Here is a 21,450-nt window from a genome sequence, read left to right as displayed (position 1 = left end):
GGACGGCTGGTGCGGGAGTGAAGGTTACAGCCCTGAGTGGTCCCCAGGCTCCTGGAGTCTGCCGTCCTTCGCCTCACACACACTTAAACATCCATCTGCCTTCACAAGCACACACACATCACCTATATAAAATCTCTGCACAGGAAATCTCTGCCATTCCTAAATGGTCTTGCCCAAATAAACTCTGACAGAGTGCTCTGAGCTATTGGATTGCATTAAATGAGAGGAAAAACGAGAGTGGGTTAGGGATTCCACAATGAACAGTCTGCTCGGTAGGGCAGGTCACGTGGACACCCTTGACTAATCTGAGGAGGGGTATGGAATCAGCCTATCCCAGCCCCCATAACCACCCAGGTGCTGTCACCAGATGCTGAATGTAGATTTTGTGGATCCATGAAATCCGCATTGCGTGGCCTTGCTCGTGTCATCTCTCTCTGCTTCCCCACTTTCTCATCCATCAAATGGAATGGCAATACCCACCACGCAAGGATTTCTTTTCTTTTTCTTATATTGGAGTATAGTTGATTTACCATGTTGCATTAGTTTCAGGTGTACAGCGCAGTGATTCAGTTATCCATATACATATATCTATTCTTCTTCAAATTCTTTTCCCGTTCAGGTTATTACAGAATACTGAGTAGAGGGACTTCCCTGGCGGTTCAGTGGCTGGGACTCTGCGCTTCCACTGCAGGGAGCACGGGTTCGCTCCTTGGTCGGGGAACTAAGATCCCACGTGCCACGCAGTGTAGCAAAAAAAAAAAAAAAAAAAAAAAGAATATTGAGTAGCGTTCCCTGTGCTATACAGTAGGTCCTTGTTAGTAAGGATTTCTTAATGGTGATGTGTAAAGTAGCAAAAAGGCCCAGAACAAAAGAAAAGATCTATCAAAGGTAGCCAGTCTAACGGTCATTGTCCTAAACACCATTTATAAAACTATTACTCATTTACCTGTAAAAAAGTGACTCCTCGTTCTTTGTCCAGAAGAAAGTATAAGATAAAGGGCAGCATTTGATCTGAAAGTCTCATTAATTCCCCAGAAAAGTTCAATAAGAGAAGTGTAGAGGGGCTGCAATAAGACACTGAAAATGAAAAGAGGTGGGAAGATGGGGATAAAACTGAATTCTCTCCCCGTCCTAGTCTGCCAGGGCTGCCATAACAAAGCACCACAGACGGGGTGGCTTAAACAACAGAAATGCGTTTTCTCGCAGCTCTGGAGGCTGGGAAGTCTGAGATCAAGGTGTTGGCAGGTTGGTTTCTCCTGAGGCCTCTCTCCTCATCTTGTAGATGGCTGCCTGCTCGATGTGGGCTCACCTGGTCCTTCCTCTGTGTTCAGGCATCTCTGGTGTCTGTGCGTGTGTCCAAATTTCCTCTTTTTATAAGGACACCAGTCAGATTGGATTAGGGCCACCCTAATGGCCTCATTTTACCTTACTTCTTTATAGGCTCTATTTCCAAATGCAGTTACATTCTGAGGTACTTTGGGGTCAGGGTCTCAGTATATGAATTTGAGGGCATAAAATTAAGCCCATAACACTTCTTCATACTATAGTTTGAAATGCTGAATTGCGTGTTCACAGAACTAAAGAACCCATGTGATGGAAACAACTCAAGCGCCCATCAACAGACGACTGGCTTAAGAAGATATGGTATGTATATATATACATACATACGTGTGCTTGTGTGTGTGTGTGTGTGTCTGTGTGTGTGTATGTAATGGAATACTACTAAGCCATAAAAAAGAATGAAATATTGCCATTTGCAGCAACATGCATGGACCTAAGAGAATATTATACTTTGTGAAGTCAGACAGAGAAAGACAAATATTATATGACATCACTTAAACGTGGAATCTAAAAAATAATACAAATTAATCTATATACAAAACAGAAACAGACTCAGACCAAGAAAACAAACTTATGGTTACCAAGGGGAAAGGGAGGGGAGGAGGAATAAATTAGGAGTATGGGATTAACAGATACAAACTACTATACACAAAATAGACAAACAGCAAGGACCTACTGCATAGCACAGGGAACTATGTTCAGTATCTTGTAATAACCTATAATGGAAAATAATCTGAAATATACATATATAAAACTGAATCACTTTGCTGTACACCTGGAACTAACACAACATTGTAAGTTAACTATATGTCAATAAAAAGGCAAAATGAATTGAAAAAAGAAAAGTCTTCATGATTTTAGTTAAATTGACATCTCCCTACTAAAATATATTACAGAATCTGAAAGGAGAAGGAGAAGGAGAAGAAGAAGAATCCATGTGATACAAGGGATAGATGAAGGAGCAGAGAAGTTTTGCTTGGAAAGAGCTTCTGGAGTGAGACAGGGGGAGGCAAGACAGCCAACCACAAATGGTTATGGGGCAGGGTTGGCTTTGTGTCCCAACAGGACACAGTTGGCATCAACGGGAGGAAGTTTCAGGGAGACAGACCTCCATTCCCTGCAGGGAACAACTTTCTAACAATTCACTGGCTCAACCAAGGACCAGGCTGCCCAGCACCAGCCTCTCCAGACTGCCTTTTGTACCTTCCTTTGGTGTCAACAAAGGCCAGCCTGCACGTATCTCGTGTCAACCCTGCAACGTGGGAGCAGGCACCGCTTGGCATCACTCCACAAAGGGACAACGGAAGGGCCAGCCTCAGAAAGGGCAGGTGACTCAGCTAATCCAAGTCAGAGCCAGGGCTGGAACCCAGACTCTCTGCCTCTCGGCCTTCTGTTCTCCTCTCAGCTCCATAGTGACAACGGCAGCAAAGGCTCACGTGACATTCCTCAGCCAGGGTGTCACAGAGAAGATTCTGGAGTCGGGAGGACCTTATCAATCCCTCCAACTCTAAAATCCCAATCTAGAGGCAATCACGGTAGAAGCGCAGGGAATGGTGGGGAAAGACTCCTGAGGGATGATTCTCAACAGTGATGTCAGTGTCCTCAAAACCAGCCACAACTCAGCTACATGACATACTGGAAAAGGCAAGGCTATGGAGATGGCAAAAAGATCAGTGGTTGCCAGGGGCCGGGGGGAAAGATAGATGAACAGGCAGAGCACAGAGGATTTTTAAGGCACTGAAACTACTATATGACACTATAATGGTAGTTATATGTCACTACACATTAATCCAAACACACAGAATGTGCACCAACCAACCGCGAGCCCTGATGTAAACTATGGATTCTAGGTAATGATGTGTCGGTGTAGATTCGTTGATTGTAACAAATGCAGCACTCTGGTGAGGGCCGTCGATCGTGGGGCAGGCCGTGCATGTGTGGAGACAGGGGATGTACGGAAACTCTCTCAACTTTCGGATCCATTTTGCTATGAACTAAAACTGCTCTATAAACCAAACTCTATTAACAAAAAACAAACAAAAACAAAAACTAGCCGCAACAGGTCATCTACAACCACTTCACCAGCCTGGGCGTCAGAACTCTTAATGTTGCATCCCAGTCACTTTTTAAACTTTGGGTTCATAAACCCAAAGACAGGGACGTTGGAAGCTAGAAAGGCTCTCGGAACAATTCTGCTTCAACCTCATTCTCTCACAGATGAGGAATCCAAAGAAAGTTCTTCCTTGTTTTATTTTATTTATTTTGCTCCAGACAATGTAAAGGATTTAAGAGATAAGCCAATAATGGTGTTTTCTAAAAGCTTGAAACAATGTTCAAAATCATAAACACAAAAAGTTCAGTCTACCTGAAAAGCAAAGAGAGAGAGAGGTTCTTTATTATTATGTTAACAGTAACAAAATTCAATTAAATAATTAAGACCCAGAGCAGATTAGGCATGGTGACGTTAATATACTCACACATATGAACTGATCAAGACTTTTTTTTTTTTTTTTTGATCAAAACGTTTTAAAGCAGTTTTGAAACAGGAGGGAAGGGGGCAGGGCACAACCTTTGAAAGAATGACACAGCCCGAGGACATGACATAAACTGATTAGAGCCAAATGGGTCCAAGATGGCGGACAAGTCGACTTCCACTAGACCTTGAGCCTCAGTATACGCTCACTGTAACACATCAGCTAAATGACACACCCACAGGTGCCATGACAGTTCCAAGGCCAACCAAAAGGATCAAAAAGTGGGCGGTGGCCCAATTCCTGGAAATCCCCGCCCCTTCCCGAAATAGCTGGAATACTCCTCCCACTCATTAGCCTATGAAATTACCCACCCCTATAAAAACTGAAAATCCCATACCCTGGTGCCTTTCTCACCTTCTGAGATGGCCCACACTCTGTCTGTGGAATGTGTCTCTCTAAATAAATCCGCTTCTTACCCATCACTTTGTCTCTCACTGAATTCTTTCCGAGATGGGGCATTATGAACCTGACCTTCATTAAGTCCTGAAACCAGGTGTGTGATGTCAGTTGGAAGACCATGGGTTTTGGCCAGGCTCCAATCCCAGCCATGTGGGTTCGAGTCCCGGCCGGGTGGGTCCAAGTGCCAATCAGGGTTTTGGTCGGGTTTGAGTCCCAGCCACGTGGGTTCGAGTCCCAGTCTGAGGTGCACAGTTTCAGTTTGGTAATTCAAATCAAGAGCCATTTTTTAAATGTCATATTTAATACAAATACCATATCCTGAGAATTTAGCCTGAGAAAAACAAGTTTAAAAAAAAAAAGGAAAAAAGCAAAGTATACATCAAGAACTTCAAGGAATCTTAAGATAGTGATTTAAAAAAGAAACACAACAAATATTCAATTACAGGAGGATGGTTATGTAAGTGATTAGCTCACTGGAACATGTGACCATCGTAAACAACAAGTATGGACATAACCATACTTGCTTATATTTTATAGTTTCTTAATTGATAAAAGTTTAATACCAACTTACTTTATAAAAATCAAAAGAAGGGCTTCCCTGGTGGCGCAGTGGTTGAGAAGCCGCCTGCCGATGCAGGGGACACGGGTTCGTGCCCCGGTCCGGGAGGATCCCACATGCCGCGGAGCGGCTGGGCCCGTGAGCCATGGCCGCTGAGCCTGCGTGTCCGGAGCCTGTGCTCCGCAACGGGAGAGGCCACAACAGTGAGAGGCCCGCGTACCGCAAAAAAAAAAAAAAAAAAAATCAAAAGAAAATGTCTTGAAACAGATACCATACAATTATTACGTGGTCTCCCTACTGACCTGAAACGACAGGAGGCATTTAAGGAAGGGATGCTATGTCAAAAACAAAGACTAACCCAAGGGATATATGTTACTTTACAAATCTGACTGCAGAAAAACTAGTTGGTTTGCCTACTTTTGTTGTTGTGGTTGTCGGTTTTGTTTTTTTGTTTGTTTTTTGCTGATTTCTTTCTTTTTATTTATCAATTTGCAGATACGCTGGTGCCCTAGTAAACTTCAGTGGCAACCAGTGAGGTTTGTTATGTTTTACATTATTATGAAATTTTACATATCTGATATGATTCAGTGAATTGTAATTATTGTTCTTTTTTCTGAAGTCTAGATTTTTCCCATTAGATTTTTTTTAATTTTATTGAAGTATAGTTGATGGACAACGTTGTGTTTAATTTCTACTGTACAGCAAAGTGACTCTCTTATATATTCTTTTTCATATTCTTTTCCGTTACGGTTTATCACAGGATACTGAAGTACAGTTCCCTGTGCTATACAGTAGGACCTTGTTGTTTGGCCTAGTTTTAAAACTAATCACAGAATCCATTTTATTAATGGTCCAGACATTTTGCCAATTCTCTCAGCTCAACAGAACTTCCATCAACAAACGGCATCATCAGTTCACCCCCACCAGTAGTCTGCACCTGCGCGTAAGCACAGTTCTTTTTACATTTGTCCACGTTGCTACTTTATAGGAGTTGATAATGCAAGGTCCCACGGAAAGAAACAAAATACAAAGCTGTATCTATGCAAGAGTTACAAATATGTAAAAAGGGCAGGAAATGATAAGAAAGAACAGAGAAATACCAAAAGCAACAATGTGTTCTCATAGCAGCGTGTTGGAGAATGGCCCCTTTTCAATGTACTTGATTGTTCTTAAAACAAACATACAGCAAATAAAAATACATTTTAAAGAGTAAGCTGATCTGTGCAGCACGAAGTTCCTTTAGAAGCTCCTGCTGCCCCCGACTAGCAAATAGTTTGGCAGTGCCAAAGCAGAGGCCTGAACCCTTATCTGATTTCAACCAGCAATTTGAGATTCACTTTCTCTAGAGCCAGTGGCCTTCATCCCTCCCTCTGTGGTCACATGCAATTAATGCTCTGCTCTCAACACTGCACCCACCACATGCTACAAGTCATCCATCAAGGGACCACCCTCCATGGAGATCCCCTTTACCATTTGGTCCCTCTGCATACTGTGGGATACTTTTACCTCCCAGCCACAGTGCCTTCTCCTGCAGGCACAGGACTCCACCTCTTGCTACTTCTACCAGCCCCCATCCCTCACTTCCACCCTCAGGCTCTTCCATTATTTTCTGCACAGAGAATTTCAGTATCCAGGTATAAATTCCTCCCCCCATCCATCTGCAGGCTAGGTCCTGGGCTGCTTAGCCCCAAGCCCCCATGACCCTTAACAAAGTCCAGGTGTGGAATAGCTCACCTCAGAATTAAAGACATATTGGTGCAATGCTCTCGTACTTTTTCTTTGTTTTCTGGTTCCTGTTTATCTGCTGGTTCCAAACTGTGTGCCTGGATGCTTGCTCACCGCTATGGACTGAATATTTGTATCCTCTAAAAACTCACATGGTGAAGCCCTAATCCCCACTGTGATGGGGGGGTGCAATTTGGAGAGGTAATTAGATTTAGATCAGGTCATGATGCTGGAGCCCCCATGATGAAATATAATGTCCTTATAAAAAGAAGACAAGAGAAGAATTCTCTGTGTGTGCATGCAACAAGGAAAGGCCATTGTTGAAGGCCAACCATCTTCAAAGGCTGTTGAAGCCACAACCAGGAAGAGGGCTCTCCCCAAGAACCTGACCATTCAGGTACCCCTATCTCAGGACTTCCAGCCTCCAGGACTGTGAGAAGTAAATGTCTGCTGTTTAATTCACCCAGCCTATGCTGTTTCATTACAGCAACTCGAACTAAGACACCCACCCACCCATCTTCCCCCTCAGAATGCATGCTGCCTAGTTTTCACTCTTGCTATAGCATCAGCTTCATCCTGGCTGAACACTGCTCACCAGCAACTAAGACACCTTCTTGCCAGTGGGTCCTTGCCAGTGGGTCCTTAGGGAATATGCCTGTCCCTAGTCCCTCCTGAGAACAGCCTTTACCACCTTAGGCTTCTCATCCCTTAGCTGCCACCTTGCAGAGCCCACCGTCTTGGCAAAGACCAGAGCACCATGCATATATCCTGACTGCTGATGTGGTAAGCTGGGGGCAAGTGTATCCTAACCTATATCGAGCTCCTCCACAGGGGCGCCATGGGCAAAACCAAGATCAATTTGGCTGAGACCCTGCCCTCAAAAAGTCTGCAGTCTAGGGTCAACCCCATTCTCATGTCCCCTCTGGGGATCCCAGAATCCACAAATCTTCCCAGGAAATCTAGGTAACTGTTCTGTCTTTGGGGCTTCTCTTCAATGTCTATTGGGAGCGTATGATGACCTGTAATCTGCAATACCATGGTAATCACTTGTCATTTGGTGCCTGAAGATTTAGTGAGATTTCCAGCTGGGCTTCTCCACTTGGTTTCTCTGGGCTAATTGTGAACCTTCCAAGCCACGATTTTTCTTGACCATAGAGTGCGCTTAGTAGGACGTTTCTTGAAAGTGATTGTGAAATCCAAATGACAAACTTTTGAGAAGACTTTCCAGGAGAAAAAAAGTTTGCAGCCTAGGAAAAGTGTTCATAGAGACACAGACAGACTATGATAACACACCTAAAAGAGCCATTAGGGAATTCCCTGATGGTCCAGTGGTTAGGACTCAGCACTTTCACTGCAGGGGCCCGAGTTCGATCCCTGTTCAGGGAATTAAGATACTGCAAGCCGTGCGGCACAGCCAAAAATTAATTAATTAATTAATTAATTAAAATAAAAGAACCATTAAACACTAGAACATCAAGGAAACGGCATAAGGATGGCTGATTTCAACCAGACCTGGAAGAAGAGCAAGCAAAAATGGGAACAGTCCAGATCTAGACACAACGCATGCAAAAAAATGAGAATAGGATACATTCCAGGGCAAACAGGACTCCTATTTCACTGGCTCTAAGTATTTGAGAAAGGAGGCCTGAGAGATAAAATGAGAAAGCAGGGCTGGGACCAAAGGACTACATAGAGTCTTTGAAAGCTTAAAACACATGGTGACATATCAGAGCTAAGCTTTAGGAAAGTCACATTTCTCAGCAGTAAGTACACACCCATATTACATGTTCTTAAGCCATTTTAACAGGCAGTCTAATGGAGTGGTTGGACATCCTTGTGGGTTAAACTGCGTCCCCCAAAAAGATATGTTTAAGCCCTAACCTGTAGTAACTATGACTATGACCTTATTTGGAAACTGGGTCTTTGCAGACATAGTCAAGATGAGGTCATATAGGATTAGGATGGGCCCTACATCCGATAATTTGTATCTTAATAGAGAGAGGAAGAGATAGAAACAGACACACAGCCACAAGAGAAGATGGCCATGTGAAGAAGGAGGCTGAGATTGGAGTGACGTCACAAGCCCAAGGAATTCCAACGAATTCCAAGGAATTCACAAGGAATGCCAACGGCCAGCAGAAGCTGAAAAAGGCAAGAAAAGATTCTACCCTGGAACCTTTGGGGAGAACATGGCCTTGTCAACATCTTGATTTTGAACATCCAGCACTATGAGAGAATAAACGTCTATTGTCTTAGGTCATCCAGTTTGAGGCACCTTTTACTAGCAGCCCCAGCACAAACATGAATTAAGCTTGACTTGAAAATCATCAGTGCTTTAAGACCTTCAGAGAAGATGGGCTAGTTCATGAACAAGGAAGCAATCCTAGAGAAAAACCGAGGTCATGAGGCACAACTGTGACTGGAACTGTGGATGTAAGACTACTGTCCAAGGGGAAAGGAGTATAAAGAAAGGGATGCAGTCGACCCTCGAAGGTCAACAACTCTCTGATGATGGAGGGTCTGGGTTCAATCCTATCCTGATAGGATCAGTCAACAATGGGGCTAATCCTTCCATTGATATTTAATCACTGGGATTCTTGGCTGCCCCCAAGGGCTTTCTCATCTTTGTTCTTTCCAGGGCCAGAATCCACAGTCTTTATTCTTCCCGAAATCCTAACTTTTGAGAAGACACTTCGCTATTAATCCCCATGTGTAAGTGGATTAAAAAAAAAAAAAAAAAAAATTGGGAGATTAAGTTTCTACTACTGGCCACCTACCCAAAGATGAATGTGAATTTAATTAATGCAATTTTTTTCTGATTATACTCTTAACCCGTACTGATTGTAAAGTCTTTCAGTTAGAGAAAATTATGCCTAGGAAAATAAGATTTGCACTTACCTTCAACACTAAAAGACATTCGTTGTTGCTATTTGGCTATATTTACTATTGGTATCTGATGCATTTAAGAGAAATACTTTATAATTAAAGAAAAAAAAAACTTTGAAGATGAGTTATTTGGGAAGAATCATCCGGACAGACAAAGAAAGTGTAAGGAAAAACCCACAGAACGTCTGAGAAAAATGGAGAAGGGTGAGCCCAGGTAATCAAAGGCCATTAACCATTTTAACACTGCCAGAGGCCAGAGAGATTTTATTCAAACTAAAGGAGGAAATTCAAAAACATGACTCTCACAGCATCCTTAAGTTAGATGAAATACTCAGGGCATTAAACTATCAAACTTGACTCATGTCCTAATTAAGCTGTCCATTTCAGAATTCCACCAAATAACTTTTCCATGATGGAAACCTTAATATTTAAGGTACGTTACTATCTCCTTAGGAGAGTTCCCTTTTTTCCCAAATTATGGTTTTCTAGCAACCATAACACAGCAACCAAAACCATACCTTCTGCCCTTGGTACCAGTCTCCCCAAAGAGCTGTATGTATAGACCTGCACGTATAACCCTTGGCTGTCTTAGCTGTGGCTGGGCCCCAGAATGTTGGAGGAGCTGGGTCCATATGCTGTAATAATGTCCAGACGTTATACATGGCCAATTGCTAGTTGCTAGCAGGCCTATAAATTCACTTTTCATAACTTAGGTGGGATCCAGAACTGCTGTATCACGGGCTAAAAAGACACAAATTACTGCAATTAAAATTCAGAGGCTATCTGTGAGGAATAATTTTAGCCCTTCTCACTCAAATAAGCTACATTAACTAGTCCTGGTTTAAAGGACAGGCCGTTCCCTTGGACCTCTAAAGACTCCGAGGTCCTCAACTAATCTGAAGCACCTACCAAAAAAGTCCATCTGCTTTTGACCCTGTTTCCTCCAAGAAAGAGAAGGTCATCTGGGTTCTCTTACTTGAACTGAGCTGAAATCATGCCACGTGCTCCCACAAACCTTTTTCTTTAAGGTAATTTAAATGCTTTGATCCAACTGGTGAGCAGTCACAGGACCAAAGTTGCAGGCATTCAAGGCATTCGATCCCCAAATTAAAGCAATTAACTGTCAAAGAAGGGAAGGAAAAAATAAGGAAAAAACCCACAGGATTCATTTTTTCAATCAATTTTAAAACAATTAGATTGTTAAATTGTTTAGGTTAAGTGAAAACCATAGTTATGAGGCTTAATTTTTTTAAACGACAATGAAATGTTAAAGTTCCAGTGGCATAACTGTGGAATTGAAATAATTTCTAATCAGAGGTTTCAAGGTGAGATAATGATTCCAACATTCATAAGACTTTTTCTAAAACCTCACAGTAGATCTTGCGCTGCACTTGGAACATTTTTTCTAAAACTATTTTTCATGCTCCACAAACTGCTTAAGAAGAGGAACATTATAATTATCAGCCTGCAAATATTTTTCCCTCCCATAACAGGGACCAGAGCAGAATTCAGGGAACAGTTATTAGCAACATCCGGAAGCCTTTAAATAGTGGAACTTAGTCAAGCACTGAGAAGCCCAAAACGCCTGAAATTATTATCCAATTTTTTAGAACTCTGTCTGAAAAAAGAAAGACACTTTATTAACTTAATTCCAGCTAAAATAATAACCAAAGTGTTTAAAATAACCAAAATAATCTGATGCCTCAAGATAGCTAGCTTCCAAATATCTACAAAACATAAGCTCCTTTTCTATGTAAAGAAACTTAAATAGGCAGATCTCTAACAGTATTTGTGTCTTTTGAATGCAGGGTTTCCCAACCTCAGCACCACTGACTATGGACCAGATAATTCTTCGCCTGGGGAACTGCCCCATGCATTGCTGGATGTTAGCAACATACCTGGCCTGTACCAGCTAGATGCCAGGTACCTCCTTGCTTCTAGGCAGATGCTAGTTACCTCTCCAGTAGAACAACCAAAAATATCTCCAGACATTTCCAAATGTTGCCTGGTGAGCAAAATTGGCCCCAGTTAAGAACCCCTGTCCTAACATAACACAATAAAAATATTTCAACCAACAAAAAAAATTTATCACCCAAAAGCTGATACCCAAAGACAGCTCCCTTTCAAGTTACCTTGGAAATATACCCTTCCACAGCTTTGATAAATAAATTAAATAACTCAGTCATTCACACAGTTTTTAAAGTAAACAAAGTATTGTTCTTTTTTTTTAATGTGAAATCAGAGATTTAAAATATAATGTCTCTCCAGTGCTTCTTTTCTCAATCTATAACTTAAGTCATGCCAGTATAGCTATAGAAAATATGAAACTAGTATAGCCTGGCTATGGAGTGCAAAGTTGACAGTTATTGACAGTCATAACTAAGCAAACATCTTTATTGCTCTTCAGCTTTTCAAAAGCAAACAGTATGTAAAGGATGCCATCAGAAAAGTGAAATGATTATCTACAGAATGAAGAAAATGTTTGCAAATCATATATCTGACAAGGAATTTATATCTAGAATACGCAAAGAATCCTCACAATTTAATAGAGACAGAAACCAAATTTTAAAATGAACAAAGGGTCTGAACAGACATTTATCCAAAGAAAATACACAATTAGCCAATGAGCACATGAAAAGATGCTCACCATTATTAGGTACCAGGGAAATGCAAATCAAAACCGAAAGGAGATAGCTCCTATCACCCACTAGGATGACTACAAACAAAAAAACAGGTAATAATAAATGCAAGGATATGCAGAAATTGGAATCTCCATTCACTGCTAGTGGGAATGTAAGATGGTACAGTCACTTTGGAAAACAATCTAGCAGTTCCTCAGAAGTTTAAACATAGAATTACCACATGACCCAGCAATTCCACTCCTAGGTATATACCAAAAAGAATTTAAAACAAGTATTCAAACAAGTATTTGTACACTGACGTTTAGAGCAGCAACTAATCACAATAGTCAACAGGTGGAAATAACCCAAATGCCCATCAACTGACGAATGAATATAAATAAAATGTGGTATATCCATACAATGAAATATTGTTCATCAATAAAAAGTAATGAAGTACTGACATGCCACAATATGGAAGACCCTTGAAAACATTATGCTGATAGAAGATAGTCACAAAAGACCACATATTATATGATTCCATTTATATGTAATGTCCAGAGTAGGCAAATCTACAGAGACGGAATATAGATTAGTGGTTACTGGAGGCTGGCGGGATGGGTATGGAAGGGAAGCAAGCGATAACGGATGTGGGTTTCCTTTGGAGTTGATGAAAATGTTCTAAAATTGATTACAGTGATGGCTGCTAAACTCTGTAAATATACCAAAACCCACTGAACTGTACACTTTAAAGAACTGAATTGCATAGTATGTAAATCATATCTTAATAAAGCCATTTTCAAAACGAAAAATAGACAAGGCACAGAAGACTTCGTCGTGCTTATCATGCTTATAGAACACAATCTCACCAACCCTGACATCTGACAGAAGCTGTAGGTATAACAGGAAGGGAAGGGGAGAGGAAAGATAGGTCAGGACACTGATATTCTCATTTTACAAAGGGGAAGGAGGTAAGGGTCCCTGTCATTGGTTGATGGAACTAAATGAGTCCATATAAGTAACAAAGATTGAACTATAAATATAATCATAAAAATCTGGAGAATAAAGGAAATAAGAAGCAATAAGTAAGCTAAATTGTGATTTATCATAACAGGAAGTCAATAAATAAAAGTGGCATAAACAGATTATTTAGTGATATAAAGACAACCTGTAGAACTAAAAACAAAAATGAACGAAAGTGATTATTTCTGGAGAGTACAGGAGTGGGCGGAAAAAGAAACCAAAATGGGAACAGAACATGTTTTTCACGACAAGCTCATCTATCCTATTAGTTTGTTAATACTACATGGAATCGTTGCTTTGCACACCGTTTTCAGAAACAAATCAAACTTGGCATTACTTGAGTCGAAGAATCCACGTGAAATAAGAATATACTTGACGTCAGGAAAAATACTGAAATGGGTCATCATCACTGAGTGAAACTGTGATTTCAATATATTACAGCAAAATTGACTCAAGTTTCCTAGCCAAGGACTGCATCCCTAGTTAGGCAGTTTGGAAATGTATGCTGGATCCTTAAGAGAACAAGAGAAACATACGGAGCCCCCACCCTCTCCGTGGCAGTTAAGAAGCATCATAAAGTCAAAGCTTCACCATGGCAAGAATATTCAGGAGTCCTGACAACTTCTGGATCCAAAGACTTTTTCAGTGAAAGAAAGCACATAGGGCATTCTCAGGACACAGCAGGATTTCCCAACTGGGAAAGTATACCACACAGTTACTTAAACATAATCAGGGTTACAATTCTGACACTTGGAACTCAAGATTCCAGGCAGCCAAACTGGGGCTGAGAATGTCAGATTGTAGAATTAGTCATGAAGCCAAGCAACAGGCATGACCAGGAGTGACCAGGGTACCCCAGAGATCTAGGGGCCTTACAGGTATGGAAAGGGACTCCATGGTTATCAGAACCCAGGGGGCTACAGCGCGATAAAGAACTTGCCCCCCACATTCCCACTCCCCATGGATATCCTTGTGTGTGTGAGGAGATCAAGGTGCACATTTGGGGGAACTGGTAGTCCAGGGGTTAGGACTCGACACTTTCACTGCCGAGGGCCCGGGTTGAACCCCTGGTCAGGGAACTTAGATTCCACTAGCCATGCCGTGCAGCCAAAAAAAAGATGAACATTTTGCAAAAGAGACCAAAACTAACACATTAGCTCAGTAGTTAGGTCGGGCTCCTGTTAAGTCCAGAAAAACCAAAATGCACATCTGAATGTCATGGCGAGAATAAACCACAGTCCTGAACCTCTAAAACACTACCCCCAAATCAAGTGGGAACGAGCTAATGAGTTCCTGACTCTCCTAGATATTCCTGCTCAAAATCTTCTTTTGCCCAGCATGCGGCCAAGCGCTCTGTGCCCTGCACAGGAGATGCAGTTGGGTCATAAGAGATCTTGTCCCCAGGATCTGAGAAACCCTGGGATGGTCAGGCTTTGGGCTGGAATCTCTCCCGCAAAGACCCAGGGGACCACCAACGTAGCTGGCGGAAAGGGGAGGCAAAGCAGACCCCCTCCTGAGGGCCCCTCAGATTCAACCTGCAGACCTGAGGCCCACCTTCTCTTCTGAAAAGCAAGCGGAAAACCCCATCCACTCCACTTCCGTGGTCCTGACAGCTCCACAGGGAGGATTCCCAAACCCAGGACTCCCCCTGACCTCCCATCCCCCAGAGTTGACCTGGTGACTTTCCAGGGCTCATTATCCCCTCCGCAGAGGGCAGAGGAAGCCAGGAGCAGGAACTAGAATGGATCTGTGTTTACGAGGTGAGCATCTCCTGGCCCAGGAGGAGGGCGGTTAGGCAGGGTATCCTGTCTCCTCCACAGCCACAGAGAACTGTGTTTGGGGTTTTTAAGGACAAGCAACTGAATCTCCTTCGCCTATCCCCCATCCACTCCCTGCCCATCCCAAGCCAAGCTTGGTCCCAGGTCCACTGTCTCCCAATCACGCATCTCCTCACACACCTGTACACTCACCTCTATACTCATCCCTTGGTCTTTAATAAAATCCTTCTGTAGAAGCTGGAATTAAATAATACAGGGGGATATTGTTTTGTTTTGTTTTTTAACCAAAGACACTTTCCTCCTTCCTTTCATTTCTCCTCCTTCATGAATTCAAAGTGGCCCGAGCCAGAACACACGCGGTACCTTCTTGCTTGGCTCCAAAATGCTACATCCAAGTCTCTCTTTATGGAAAGAAACTCTGCGACAGCACCAAGGTTCAAAGGGCCTTGGCCCATTCAGAAACCGAGGATGTGCTCAACTGAAAGCACCTTCCCTCCCACATGGCTCTTCACTGAATCATCACTCTTTGTTCAGCATCCTTTGGATGCACACAATTGATTGGCTCTTATATTGTGCCAGGTTTTTGGGTTTTTTTTTTGCTGCTATTTCAGTGAACTGAGACCCCACTTGCAGCCAAACGCAAGGCTCTGAGCTCAGCCTCGGCCCCACGAGGGAAGAATCTCTCTCCACCTAGCAAGAGCTCCAAGGTCTTCTAGAAGAATCTCAAAAGAGTCCAGGAGGAATCGCTCCATACCCACAGTCTAGGCCTCTGTGAATGTCTTAATGAGGTCCCTGGAGACCACAGGAACAATGGAAGTCTTAGGCTAGAGGGGTGTGGAGGGTGGGAAGGGGATGGAAGGGGAAAACCCACCTAACTTAATATTTTGTACCTTTTACACTAGAGCATTGTTTTATTTTCCAAAAACTCTGTTCCTGGCTGAGTATTGCTTTAGTTTTTGAATGCCTCCTTTATTTAATTAAAAAAAAAGAAATTTAAATAAGTGATTTGGCCTACAATGATGATAGTTTTTTTTTAAAACACAGGAATTATTATATAAAACTAAATATTTAGAGATGAAGTGACCCGAAGTTTAGAATTGTGAAAAACAGAAGAATTTGGCTGGGGGCCTTGCAAATCTGTTTCTTCTGGTCCCATAGTGGGGGGGGGGGGGGGAAAGAAGGGGGACATGGAAACATACACTCTACCCATTTGCTTAATTTAGAAAGGAAAATGAATATGTATATATACATATATGTATAAACACACACACATCCCCAGTGAAACACTGTTTTAGATACAGGAGTCCAAATGACTGGACACAGTGAAAATAAGGCTCTTTCTCATCCACAAGCCTGCACCTAGAGATTCAGGAATTCCACAGGACCCTCTGTACACTGCCCACAGGAACCAAATTCTCTCTGCCTTCTCACCCTCAAGCCACCTGACTCTCAGGCAGAAGCTCCCTGCCATCACTGGCTTCTAGGCAAGGCTTGGATGTGATTCCCACGCTCTTACCTGCATTCCTCATTTGGGAAAGCATAGGCTTGAAGTTTGCATCTATTTAAGTGCTGTCTCACAATACGTGTCTCCTTCAGGCAGTAAGTAACCTCCTTGCATTGCGGAAGGGAAAGGAGAGGTGTTACCACGCGCACCTAGCAGGCCCTCAGCAAAGCTCTGGGGAGAAATTTCCGCCCAGGCGCTCCAGAACGCCCGAGGTACTGACCGCTCGCCAGAACTCCAGGAATTTGGTGCGGAACATGGGGGAGACAGGCCAGCACCAAGTCTTCTTTCTGGTCTTAGACGGGGAGGGGAGGAGTGGGGACCTGGGTGAGACAACTGCAGGGGGAAAGGAGAGGAAGTCTTTGTCCTAGCTCTTTGGATGTGCATCAGAGTGCAGTTAAATGGTCGGGCTAATGAGATTTCCTGACCACGTGCTCCCTTTTAAGTCCAGGCCCCCAACTGATTTGATCCCCAGGCAGCAGCAGGGGGCAAAGCTGCCTTCAAGCATCCCTAAGGGCCAGAGAATTCCCAGAACAAGTGCAGGAAGGATCAGAATCATTTCTGCGACTGGGATTTTATTTTATTTTTTTATTAATTTATTTATTTTTGGCTGTGTTGGGTCTTTTGTTTCTGTGCCAGGGCTTTCTCTAGTTGCGGCAAGCGGGGGCCACTCTTCACTGTGGTGCGCGGGCTTCTCACCATCGCGGCCTCTCTTGTTGCGGAGCACAGGCTCCAGGCACGCAGGCTCAGTAGTTGTGGCGCACGGGCTTAGTTGCTCCGAGGCATGTGGGATCTTCCCAGACCAGGGCTCGAACCCGTGTCCCCTGCATTGGCAGGCAGATTCTCAACCACTGCGCCACCAGGAAAGCCCTGCGACTGGGATTTTAAATAAATAGGTTATCACATTTATCCACTGGCATCCAGCAATAATGCTACTGACCCCGTAGCTTGTATGAGGCAGCCTCCACTTGGGGTGACTGAGGTAGGCCCAGGGGAGCAGGGGGTATGGGGAACATTCCCTGTGGGCTTATCTCCCACTGGACAAACTGCAAGTCCCTCACCTACTTCTTGTTTGTTTGCTTGCTTGCTTGTTTTGGTCGGTAAAGGCCCCTGGGATCTACGTTCAATGAGGTGTTATTGACCCAACTCAATAATTTGCTCCAACAGGCAAAAGGGTGTTGTAACGAGAAGCATTTTGTTTCAGTACCTTATTCTGTAGCCAAGCCTGAGATGGTCTTTTTCAAACTATTTATTCATCTGATTATAGGTTATGGAGGGGCTTTTCTTGTTTTCGTTTTTCCTGTCTGAAACTGGCTTCTCTCTTTGCCTGAAGGAAATCAGCAGTGCTGATGGAGCAAAGGAAAAACAAGTCAAAACACATTGACAGCATTTTGAAGATATTCAATGAAATCAATTCTCCTCTTCTACTTTCCCTAGTTAGACAACAGCCTCCTTCTAAGGTATATTTCTCTTCTATTCAAAGATAATTACCTAGGAACTTCGTTGTTTACCACTCCAAGACAACCTCCCTGGCGGAGTTTTACGGTGGGGTACAAAAGAGCATATTCTAGAAACCAGCGATTTACCAAACTTCTGCTACAAGACACAGCTCAAATTTCACTTCTACCAGGAAGTATTCCCTCCCAGCCTCCAGGTATCTCTTTGTTCAAACCTCCCTCCATCCGGGTATTATTCACTTTGCACAGCGGCCATTGGTTCAGCGGCAACCACTTCCCACCTGGACAAGGTTTCCTCCTCCAAACCCAGGCCTGGGTCTCAGCAGAGCCTTAAGGAAGAAGGAAGGAAGAAGAAACTAAAACCTAATGGAAATTCAAATACAAAAGAAAGGAGCTGTAAGCGATTAGATAAGTAGAGTGAAACCTAAGAGCAAGGAAACCAAGCCCTGTTTGAAGCTGAAAACAGCAATCCTTCATGCTTTTTAAAATAAAATAGGAGTTGGGAGAACGGAAAACTGCAGGAAGGGGAAGAGACAAGGGGGCCATCCTCTGCAACAGATTCCCTCTAACAGGGAAACATTGTTCCAGTGTTTCGTACGTAGCAGTCACTGCGCCAGTTGATTTATATTGTCGTTTAACTCCCACTCCCACTCCCACAAATAGGGATACACATTATCCCCACTTTACAGACCCGGAAACTGAGACGCAGGGCGATTAAGTAGCTCGGTCTGGAACAGATCAGCCAGCTCGTGAGTGACACTGAGCAGGCACTGGGAGCAGGGTTTTTGACCTCAGCGCCCAGGCTCTCAACCTCTGTTCCAGCTCAAACAAAGTGGACGCCAAGTCAGCACGCGTGGGTAACCCGATCCGCTCTGAGTGAAGAATGCCCCACAGCTGCTCCGCGGGGCTGCGTGGGTACCACTGAAACGGGCACGTATTGGCCAGCGTCCCCAAGGGCTCGCGCGCGTCCTTCAAGACTTGCCAACACGCAGGAAAAGGCAGACTCGGAATCCACCTGGACCGGCTTGGGAACGAGCCCAGAGGATGCCACTGGAAGGGAGGTGAGCGTGGCTTAGTCAGCGCCCCGACGGCCGCCAATGCGAGAGGGCCTCTGGGTGTAGGGAGCCTGGGAATGCAGTGCGCAGCGGGGACTGGGCACGAAGGCGCCGTCTGGGCGTCTATTCCCCGCAGCATCTCGCCAGGAGGCCCGGGGAGGGGGCGTCACCTGACAGCATGCACCAACTTCTCCCAGCTCGGAGGGGGGCTCGCGGCGGCAGCCGGGGGAGCGCAGCGCGCAGCTCTCGCCCAATGGCGAGGTCTGTAAACAAAAGCGGGCCCCACGCGGGTCCCCAGCTGGGCGATGAGCGGAGCGGCGCAGCGCAGCAGCATCCGAGCGGCCGAGCCTGCAAGAGAGCTAGGCGGGACGGCGATCCGGCGCGGGGACCCGACGCACAGCCCCCAGGATCCCGCGCCCGGACGAGTCATTGTCTGCGCTCGCGCAGGAGGCCGCTTTAAATGTCCCCTCCCAGGTCTGCGGCGGGTCCCCGGCCCTGTGTGCCAACCCCCAGGCTCTCCGCCCCGTGAGTCGGGTACCGAGCGTGACACGGATAGCCAAGGTGACCGCCCAGTCAGCGTCGCCGAAAACCCAGGCCTGGAGGTGCCCAAGTCAGGGACGGAGACACACACAGAGAGACACACGCAAGCACACGCACGCCCTCCCCGAAGTTGACAAAAATCAGCCGACAAATACAAAGTGCCGCCGCCGCCGCAGGTCAACGCTGACCTCCTGCTGCCGGGAAGACCGAATGCCAAAGCCTGGACACTGTCACTTCCATTCGGCGCCAGGCACCTCACCTGGGAGCCACTGTCTCGTCTCCCTCCTGACTGCTCCCTCGAGCGAAGGATGTCTCCCCTTGCCTCCCCTCGCCAGCTCCCCACCTCCCAAGTGTGGGATCGCCAAAACAATACGAGTAAATCCCAATCGGGGGGAGCTAGGACCCGCCGGGAGCCCCAATGTGCCGGAGACTGGGGTCAGGACGTGCCCGTCACGGGCAGAGAGGCTCCGGGCGTCCTCACTGCCGTCCCTCGGGGCGGCTCCAGCCGGCCGGCCGGCACTCCCCAGGCTCGCGGTACTCACCCGCGACGTTCGTCCCGGATCTCCGCCAGGGGGCCAGGGACAATGCGGGGCCGCGGGGCTCCGGGGGCTGCGGACACAGAGGCGTTCGCGGCGCTGCAGAGCTGCGCGCCCGACGGCGGCGGCGCTGCTCTGCCCGGCCTCGCTTCGGCCCCTTAGCCAGTCTGCCAATGGGAGCTGTCAGGGTGCCTCCGCCAGCCGCCTAGGGGGCGGGTCCGTGGAAGCCCGTGGGAAACCGAGTTCCGATTGGTCCGCCTGACAATCGCTCCGCCTCCGGACAGCCAATCAGAGACGGCGGACACATGAGCGGGGCGTTCGGAGTTGGGCTGGAGAGTGACAACAGGCGCACGCTGGGCACCCGGGCTGCATCCCCGCCCGCGGCACGCGGCCGGAGAGGTTCCCCCGCCACGCACGCCGGGATTGCCTTCCCACTAGGCTCCGGCGGCGCGGCTTGGGGAGAGCAGGGGAAGGCAGCGGAGGCGCGGTGGCTGGGGAACAGCGAGGAAGCCCCTAACAAAGCAGCTCTGGGAGGGCCGAGCGGCCTCCGCCTCCTCCCGCAATAGGTCCGCGAAGCTGCCTGTCACTGTGCATAGGTGGAGGTGGCCAATGACGTAGAGAGAAGGAGCTCGAGTTGGCGCGCGCGCGCGCGCGCGGCTCGGTATCAGTGGGATTGGTCCGAGGTAAAGGATTTTCCTGCCACCTAAGGCGGAGAGGAAAGAAGAACGGAACGGGGGGAGGGGACGAGCCAAAAAACGTTGTACCTGCGACACGTGGTCTGGCTTGGGAGGCGTGTGCCTGACTCTAGGGGGAGACAGGAACTTTTGGACGAGAAGAAAAAACCCTAAGGTAATCCCTTCCTGTGGATGCTGGGAGGTGTTAGACGCTAACCAAGCTCCAGGTAGGGCACGGTGGCCTTAACCGAATTCTGGGGAGTCCAGGACTCACCGGGTTGACTCATCTTGCCCAGCAAGTACACTTGAAATCACAGGCTCACATTCACCTACTGAGCAGTATGCGACTCGGGCTAAATTCACACAGACCTGCCTCCTGGTCTCTTCTGTAAAATCCGGAAACGATGTTTGCCATTTACCTTTGGCGAGATTGTGAGGAAGAGGAAACCCGGACTCCGGCAGTAGAGACGCTAACGAAATCTCTTCCCCACACCCATCAGTGCTTCCTCCTCGCCTTAAGAGCTCTGGACACCACCATTAAGAACAAAGGCTGGGGTGAATATTGACCACAACCTGATTCAGTGGGCCCAGTCGCCGTGAGGGAGGGGGGAGGCCTGTGCCCCTGGGGTTATCTGGCTGAGAACAAAAAGAATCCGCAAAAAGAAATGCCTGTGTCCTAGAGCATAAAACTCAACTGGAACACTGGAAGTCATCCTTGACCTCTCTTCCCTCGTCCTTCTCCCATCTCTTCTAGCCTCCTCCTAAATCCACGCCCTCTTCCCCAATGCTTTCTCCCCCAACCGCATCAAAGGTCTCCCATCTCT

At 45.8% G+C, this 21,450-nt stretch overlaps 1 protein-coding gene across 1 annotated transcript in view; it reads right to left on the bottom strand.

Annotated features, from left to right (window-relative positions):
- TIAM1 (T cell lymphoma invasion and metastasis 1) overlaps window positions 1-20,070 on the bottom strand; it is a 398,406-nt gene extending 378,336 nt beyond the window's left edge. The window contains exon 1 of the mRNA XM_029214248.1: window positions 19,959-20,070. The gene's annotated coding sequence lies outside the window, so the exon portion shown is untranslated. The remainder of the gene's footprint in view (window positions 1-19,958) is intronic.
- Between the last annotated feature and the right edge of the window lie 1,380 nt (window positions 20,071-21,450).

The sequence above is a fragment of the Monodon monoceros genome, unplaced genomic scaffold (genome assembly GCF_005190385.1).
Source record: "Monodon monoceros isolate NGI ecotype Baffin Bay Population unplaced genomic scaffold, NGI_Narwhal_1 Super_Scaffold_11, whole genome shotgun sequence".
Taxonomy (NCBI): Eukaryota; Metazoa; Chordata; class Mammalia; order Artiodactyla; family Monodontidae; genus Monodon; species Monodon monoceros.
Note: the sequence above shows the minus strand (reverse complement) of the source record. Positions and strands in the feature narration are given on the sequence as shown.